Raw genomic sequence first — 9,680 nt, 5'->3', positions numbered from 1 at the left:
AAATTATCTCAAGATTATATGTTGCATACTAGGTAGGGCTGGGACGAGTCCAAATTTACTACCTTGGTACCCATGCACCCCCCTATTACCTGACCCTACCCGGGTACCCACTGTAGGTCCCAGGAGATATCTCAAAATGTCCTATTGGGGACATTTTTAGAATAGCCCTGGCCAAACATAATTAGATACATGTATTAAACAATCTGGTCATTCATATACTGAAGTTGAATTAAGTTATATCTCTATTCAACCATATGAAAAATCAGAAGGAATTGGTGCATGGTCAGAAAGAAATGCGAACATTAGTGACTTGAAGTGTAACCATAGAGTTCCAGATAATACTTGTCATTACACAACCCGTCCCAGCCTTAATACTAGGTTTACCTGGACAGATTATTTTTCTTGAATTCATATACTTTCATATTGGCAATAATCAGTTGAGACAGATACTATATTTTTTTGTTACTTTTACTATATGTTTATTATCCTGTCACTGTTTTATGATATTACAATTATTCTATTTTTATGTACTACATGTACTATCAGCATCCTCAGAGAAATATCATTATTTGTACTTATAAAGAAATCATATTCATATTTTATTATGATGTTTTGAAGTGTATGAGACGATAAACTCTGCAGTGCAGTTCTCTCAACTAAATGACATTCCATTAGAATATCTTATCTAAGCATTGAGATCTACATACAGTACTGGGTGCTGAGGGGAAGGGGCTGTCGTCTCGGCTATGCAGTTTTTGCCAAGCAGATTTGTGTTCCTTGGGCATGCCACAAACCTATGATAGTGGTGGGAACCTATGTTTCTTCGTTTCACAACCATACCCCGAAGACATGTGTAACTTCGGCCTTTCCTTCCACATTGTGCTGACATGCCATGATATAACTGGAATACTGTTCAAAGCGGTGTTAAAACCATCTCACTCACTCATCACTCCATGCAGTGCAGACAAAGGCCACAATCAGGCGAAGTTAAGGGTAGTTGATGGTTGAGTGTGTTCGGCAAGCATGCCTCCTGAAAGTTTCAAGGGATTGGTGCTGCCCCATACCTGGGACATGTTACATTTTGTCTGAAAGATGCGATTATTCACCCAGCAGTGGATGGGTACCCGGTAGGATGAGATGGTAATGTTGCTGTTAACCTTCGTGCACCTCAGAGACAGCTTGTATACTCTCCAGGGAGCTGAGAATGAAATTTGAGAGCATGCTGATCTTTTGTTTGCCCTGGATAAAACCACCATGAACATTAACTTGGTGAATGGAATCTAAAGTATAATAAATGAGGTCGTTTATTATTATTATTATTATTATTATTATTATTATTACTATTACTATTATTAAAGTAAATTATTGATGATATTACAAGTATACAAGTATTGATGATACAATAATGTATTTGCTTCATAGCTGTTTTTGTTGTGATGAAACCTCAAGAGCCTCCGCCAGTTATTTTTTAGAGATGTTTGTCAGAACCTTTGCAACATTCCTCTTCAGATTGATCTATATGCATGTTGCTATACATATTTATTTGCCTGTATTATTTGTTTATTAATATATTCTAATAATAGCTACCATGTCTATGTTTGTTTATGATACTCACTGTAGATGGTTGTTGCATTAGATAGCTTTCTGAATTGGCTCAGCTGTATAGAAATTGAGGTGAAACGACACATCGGTGTTGCTGTGCATTGTGAGTTTTCATGCGACAATACAACACACAATGCATGTTTTAGTGTATCCATACAAGATGATACACTTAAAATAAAATAGTTACTCCTCAGTTCATGAACCCTCCCCCAATCCCCCATCCCCCAGCTCTTTTGTCAGTCAAATATTGCAAAATGTGTTGTAATAAACTTTTCAAGTTCACTACTAAATTAGCCACTATGACCCTGTCTACAACTAACTTTTCCTTTTGAACATGCTCTGAAATATTTATAGTCAAGAAGTTTCCACCAATTTGACGTAAATATGTGTATCATGATACATAAGGTATCAGGACCTATGTATTGTGACGTGTATCGTATCATGACCTTCCTGTATCGTTTCATCCCTAATAGAAATGACCCTTGTCCATCTGTCTCTCTTCTGACCATCTATTTAACCTTCAATATCGGCAGTGCCGCCAACCATGTTTTAGAGGTAGGTTGTTTTTGAAGTTTCAGAGATCCATGGGAGCATTTTATGGAATAGCTTCTGTTAGATGAAGAGTGAAGAATATTTTGTATTTACCACTGGTAAGTTGGCTTGTTATGTATTTTTGATAGATGTATCAGTTACATGTTCAAGCATATCCTCCATTCAAGTTGCAACATCATATTATCTTTATAGGCTTTTAGAAGTTTGTTATACAGTCGAACCTGGATGTGTCAAACTTGGATGTGTCAAATTCCCGGTTGTCTCGAATTCATTTGGGAGTCCCAAGTATCCAAATTAAGCATAAAATTCCCCTGGTGACGCAAATAGTTCAAAATATTAAAAAAATGTCCACACACTCACACTCGCCAAGCGTTCAGCTTACTTCAGACACAATTGACTGGCAATTACATCAAAGGCAGGATACGTTGTAACATCATGCCAGTATCCGATCAAGGCTTATTCAACAAGCACACCTTGCATCAATGGTGCAGAGCTGATTCCTGTACACACATTGGCAGCAAGTTGTCCTCGTTGACTGCTGATGACGCATGAAATTGACAAATCTGTAAAACGAATTTAGGTAATGTTAGTGAATCCATTATTCAAGATGTGACTGAAACAATGACGTCAGTCCAGATGGAGACAGTGAGATCGAAGATACGCCTGAGTTGCTGTACCCTTCACTACCAGCAGCCATGTCACTGAAATTTACATACGCCTTGAAATCAAGTGTTGAGTCCAGACCTGGTACTAATCTCTCATAACATCATGTTTGATCTTTGAAACATCACTTTGTTGGTTGTCAGAATGACAGGGTGGGAGAACATGACATATAGATGTATATACATACAAATAAAGCGTTTGGCGTGAAGATCCGGGGTATAATAGGCCTTCAGCAACCCATGCTTGTCGTAAGAGGTGACTAATGGGATCGGGTGGTCAGGCTCGCTGACCTTGTTGATGCAGGTCATTGTATTCAAATTGGGTTGATCGATGCTCATGATATCAATCACTGGATTGTCTGGTCCAGATTTGATTATTTACAGACAGCTGTCATAAAGCTGGAATATTGCTGAGTGTGGCCTTAAACAACAAACAAATAAACAAGTTAACTCAGTTTTCTGTTACTGGACCAGTGTCAGCTATCAGTGATTAACTAACCTGCCCTCCCTGTAACTTCTACTGTGCACAGGTGTTGGGCAGTCATGACTTTAGTCACTCAAGTTTCGTGGATCTATAACAACAGCAATATTTGCCATGGTTTAATCATATTGATAGATATATTTACCTCATTGAAATGAGAACCTGTATATGTTAATCTCATGGTGCATGGTATTGCAGGATCACACATGTTCGGATGCAGTTATTGTTTGTTAATGCTGTATTGTGACATCCTATATTAGGGACTGAGCATTGTCCTTTATTGTTTAATGCATTCTGTTTGAGGATCTTGATTTCCAATATGCCTATCTACATATACATAGGTGGGCAAGAGGGGAACATTTATATTTTGATGATCTGATATTTTTATGAATTCTGAAATTGTGAAAATATATGTTTTTTTGTACAGATGGTGCATTTTGTTACCTAAATCATCCATGACATTGATCATGCTTATGTCATAGCTCAATATGTTTAACTAGGGCGAGTTATCTACTTACTTTTAGGCTAAAAAGATAATAGTCTTGGTTCTCAGGCACCGCCTGCATCATCATAAAGTCTGCCACACGTTTTGTGATATTTCCATTTAAAAATAATAATAATCATCTTCAAATATTCTGCATCTCGAACAAGCAATCTGGCAGTTAAATGCTACAATACTTAAGAACAACATGATTTCCCCGAAATTATTGTCAACAAAATTTGGTTACATACAACCAAAAAAAACAAACCACCGCCCGCCCATGCAATAATTTCAAAAGCCATTGCCTGAGAACAGTTCTATTATTTTTTAAGCCTTATACACATTTGTGTTGTATGTATGTAAAGGTGCCATTGAATGCATAGCTTCATCAAATGGACCAGGCTTGGGAATAGATAATCTCTTATTGGTAAAAGATCAAAGTTTCAGTTTATTCATTTGATTACCTTGTTGTAAATGAACAACAGGGCATTCTCAACATATGTATTTGCTTAAAATAGATTCATGGGAATAGATTGATTCGGTGCTTCATAAAGCTGTTGCAGCACAAAGAAATGTTGGAACCAGTCTTTACTGGAATGACAAGCAGAAACAGACGTACTGACTATGCTCTGAAAATGCATTTGTACTGGTTTTCTTTGTGTGCGGAGATTTGCATAAATCAGATGCTTCATCAAACGTTCCACCAATGGTTGACAGTTCTCTCAATGGTGAACAGTGTATGTAAGATAAGAAAAAAACAGATGACCCAACTGCCAACACTGTCAAAACAAAGTTGCTCCAAATTATGATAATCCCATCTTCCCGAGGCAAGTGAGTTAACTGACTTTAAAAGTCCAGTTTCCACCCTTGCCGAACTAGGCTGGAATTCCTGGGCTCGATCGTAGCACCACCACTGGTTATAAAGAGTTATGTCCCTTCTAAGCCTCTCCTATGGACCAATCAGATTCCACCTATCGTATCACTTTCAAACAAACTGGCGGCACCCAATCAAGACGATCTGATCGATAATCAAGATCTATATTGTGATAAACCGGGTCTTACATCGCAAAGTGCATCAAATCACGTGAGCACCTTGATCAAAAACATGAAAAGACTTGGAAAATATCTGTTGACGAGTTGGCGGTGCACATGTTTTGCAAATCCTGCAAACGACCGAAATCAGCATGACAGTTTACTAACCGGATTTCGATTTCGTTGCGTGATTTTGATTGGACTAGGCATAGACTTGTTAGTCCAGCCAAAATGTAACTCCATATTACCAGCCTAGTTCGGCAAGGGTGGAAACTGGACTTTTATAGTCAGTTAACTCACTTGCCTCGGGAAGATGTAATAATCCAGACATAAATAGACCCAAAATGTTTTTTTCACTGATGTTTTATATCGTTTGAGTTTTATATCTGAGAGAATACGTTCATTGTAATTCTCATCCCCAAGTTTGTCCCCTTAAAGAGAATAATCATGTTTGTGTATTTATACCTGATATATTGCCCAAGCTAGGGCTGGGACGAGTCCAAATTTACTACCTGGGTACCCACTTGTAGGTCTCAAGAGGTAGGTACAAACTGTTTGATTGAGAAAAGTTTGACCGTTTTCCTGGCAAAATGTGTTTAGATACAGGTATAAAACGATCTGGTGTATTCACTGAAGTTGACTGATGTTTTATATGAAGGAATGGGCATAATAGTCAGAAAGAACAGCGAACATTAGTGACTTATAGTGTAACCAGAGAGTTCTAGATAATTTTTGTCTGTAAACAGTATATCACGTGACTAACCACGGGTCCGGGTAGTCCTGTGGGTACCCAGGTCCTACTCATTACCCACCCGACCCGAGTACCCGAGGTACCCGTCACAGCCCTAGCCCAAGCATGCATGTACTCTCTAAGCTATGTAGGCTGTAGTACTAAAGGTTGTCAGCACATGATACTTAAAACTCACTACCTTTGCATCTATTTTACCAATTGTCTGTGAATGCTGTTTTAGAATTCATATTTTATTTTTATATTCAAAGGTCTTTAGTAGAAGCATATCATATTATGGCACATGGTAATCATATATATATGTTGATCTATCTATGTGAAATTATTGTCACTATTCTGTCCAACTTAGCTGTCAGTTATTTGAATTTTTTAACATTTTCAGTATTATTCTTAGCATTTGTTTATATTTTGTTTTTATTTAAGTTTATCTTTAGTTTACAAATTATAAGCCATATTTTTGTTTAGTCAGACTTTCCTAAAATCATGTAATATATATCTGTCTTACATCTGTTGGCAGTTTTCCAGTATCTCTATTAAGATCCTCCATAGTGTGGGAAGGTTTGCCACAGATGGGAAACAATTTTTGCTTTATTAAACAATTTGATATGACCCATAATTGTTTGCTTGTCATCTTAAGAGTGAGTGAGTAAAAATTTGTTATGTCACATCATCTGTATTTCAACCATATAGCCACTCTAATCTTAAGTAATGTAATAGTGAGTGAGTATGGTTTAACGCCGCTTTTAGCAATATTCCAGCAATATCCCGGGCTGGGGACACCAGAAATCGGCTTCACCCATTGTACCCATGTCGGGAATCGAACCTGGGTCTTCGGTGTGAGAAGCAAACTCTTTAACCACTAAGCTACCCCATCGCCCCAAGAAATGTGATAACTCTTTGTTGTGACCCCAAAACATTGAGGTTATTTCTTGTGGTAACTGGGTACTAACTTGATTGGATGTTGGGTACAGAGATTTTGTTGATGTTGTGGCATCCCACCTGGTTCAGGTGGAGCATGGCTCATAACTACCAATGGCCAAGAGTTTATTATTTACAGGCTGCTGGGGTATTGATGACTGACACATATATAAACAACCACAAAAAGATACATGTTATATGTTTGTGTGTATATTTGTTCCCATATGTATTATGGTGTTCAGAGTTATCCACTGTTCAGAGTTGCATTCCTTGGTCAGCGTCGTGCCAGGATCTTCTGATGATGGTTTGAATCCCAGGTTTGTCAGCACCATAATTATACTCTCACTCCATTAGGAGGGGGCACGGGTGGTCCAGTCGTCTAAGGCATCACGATTCGCTGTGCAGAGTTGCGTCCCTTGGGCACGCCAGAAACCTATGATTGTGGGTTTGAATCCCGGTTTGCCCCGATTATGTTTCTAGGTCTGTCAGCACCATACCCGTGCTCGTGGGTTTCACCGAAGTGGTAAACGTCTGAGACCTGCATCACTTCTGGCTTACCTCCCACATGAAGCTGACACACCGTGATATAACTGGAATAATGTTAAAAGCAGTGTTAAACTCAACTCACTCACTCACTTCATCAGATACTATGTTTTCTCCTTTATCCCCTCTTCACTGGCTCTCACTACAAGTCTCTTTCACACCATTCTGCCCTTCTCACTCCATCCCTCTCTCTTCCTGTCTCCATGGTCTAGTTGATACATCTGCTCAAGCGGACATACTAAAAGACCTTAAAAGAGTCTGTTAACCTAGACCAAGAGGTTCAAGTTAGATGAACACCACAGCGCTGTCAAAATTGTATGCCAAATTGTATGCTTCGCCAATGTATACAATGGGCTTAATCGACTGTTCTAACTTGAACCTCAAGGTCAAAGTTAGTCTATATTTACACACTGTCAAAAAAAAGAAGAAGTTTCGTATGTTTGAGCACTGATGCACATGCAAATAAGTACCTTGGCCATGCAACCTGTATTGAAGACAGGTGATTCATAGACACGAACACCTGTGACAAATGTTAGAGCTAGTGTTTGAGTGTTGTTTGTCTGCCTGGTATTTTGCATTGGCAGTTAAAAGAAGGACTCTTTGCCACCGAGTGGGGTATCCATGTTAACTTTTAGGACAAGTTCAAGCACAATACAGGCGATTACAGTCTCAGTCACTGTATATACTACTGACAAAAAATAAGGGAAATGATAGTGAATGTGTAATGACGACACATGTCTGAAGAATTAATTTTGGGCTTGTAGATCAATATCCAGTGTATTCACCATTTTGGGCGATACATGCAGGACACCTTGATGCCATACTGTTGATTAACTTGCAGAAGGCTTCCCTTGGTATTGCCCGCCATTTCACCAAGCAGGGGCCACGGTCTCTGGTGTACACTCTCCTCCGAGAACATCCCACAGATGCTCTATTGGGGACATGTCAGGCGACTTGGCGGGCGGGTCCAATGACATAGGCACGATGTAATCTGGCTTTGTGGTCTTGCAGTTCAATATTTCTACCGATAATTGGAATTCGAATGGACCCATGACCGGACGCAACTTTTCGTCAACATATCGCTGGCCAGTCAAATGTCCATTACAATAACCAAATCAGTTCGCCTATCATGTGTGATACTGGCCCGCACCATGGCACTACTGTCCCCATGCCGATCATGGTCAAGTAGATGCCCTGCCCTGCCCTGCCCTGCCTTACTGCTCGCAAGGCGCCAACGTTTTCTGCAATCTGTGAACAGGAGGCAAAACCTTGATTCGTCTGTCAACGTAGTGTAACGTCATTGTCGTACCTCACCTTCCCCAAACATTGCCGCCCATGGTAAGCTGTTCGAAAATCGCCTTCCTGTTATTGTACGGGGTTCTCTATTGATAACAGGAGAAGATTTTAATCTATTGCTATTACAGTAAAGAGACGATTTTGTCTGGGTGTCGTTTTGTGGGCCTGCCACGTTTGACGGTACTTGTTTCACAGTCGAGAACTTACACTTTTGGAATTGCCAAATCTTCAGGCAACTCGGATATCGACGTCACGGTATTGTAAAATAATGTACACATCAACGATAGCTACATTTAAATAATTAGTTTCCTTATTTTTTTGTTAGAAGTAGTAAAGGTGCAATAATCCTGAACGCGGTTAAATCCCATTTCACCTCACGTTTTCCCAATACCTATCCGTTCTGGAGAGCCTCCGTGGTGTAGTGGATACAGCGTCTACCCGGATAACGGAAGGTCGGTGGTTCGGTCCTCTACGGCGTCACAGCTAAAGATGTTAAAAGATAACACTTGTTTCTTGTCGTAAAAGGCGACTAACGGGATCGGGCGGTCAGGCTCGCTGTCTTGGCTGATGCATGTCATCGATCCCAATTGCGTGGATCGATGCTCATGATATTAATCACTGGATTGTCTGGTCCAGACTCGATTATTTACAGACCGCCGTCATATAGCTGGAATATTGCTGAGTGCGGCGTTAAACAACCAACCAACCAACCAACTTTTAGTATGTCCGCTTGAGCAGATGTATCAACTAGACCATGGAGACAAGAAGAGAGAGGGATGGAGTGAGAAGGGCAGAATGACGTGAAAGAGACTTGTAGTGAGAGCCAATGAAGAGGGGATAAAGGAGAAAACATAGTACCTAATGAAGTGAGTGAGTTGAGTTTAACACTGCTTTTAACATTAACAAACCAACCAACAAACCCTGCCTGTCGCTCGGCAGTAAGGCGATAAAACAAGGACTGGTCGCCACCCATCGCTATACATAAGTGCAATGATCTTGAACGCGACCTTAAACCCCATTTAACCTCGCCTATTCGTTCTCTCACTCCATACTTCTTTGTCTCCATCCCTTTAAAAGCCTATCAGAAGGATGGTACATCTCAGGATAGCAACACGTCAACTAGTCATGCATAAAGTTCCCAAAGGTTAAATGACATGCAAAATTCATTTAAAGAATATCTTTACTACAGTCTTAAAAGCAAAATTTTCAAATTTACACAGCAGGGTTCAAAAATACTTTTTTAGATACCAGTTGTTCTCAGAAGCAGGATAACATATTCACCAGAGCGGTAAACACTAACACATGTTTTACACATGACAAACAGCGGGGTTGCATGAGACGCTCACTCAAACCATTCACTGCATA

This window comes from Haliotis rufescens, unplaced genomic scaffold (assembly GCF_023055435.1).
Source record: "Haliotis rufescens isolate VD_foot unplaced genomic scaffold, xgHalRufe1.0.p SCAF_2, whole genome shotgun sequence".
In the NCBI taxonomy this organism is placed as follows: domain Eukaryota; kingdom Metazoa; phylum Mollusca; class Gastropoda; order Lepetellida; family Haliotidae; genus Haliotis; species Haliotis rufescens.
Note: the sequence above shows the minus strand (reverse complement) of the source record.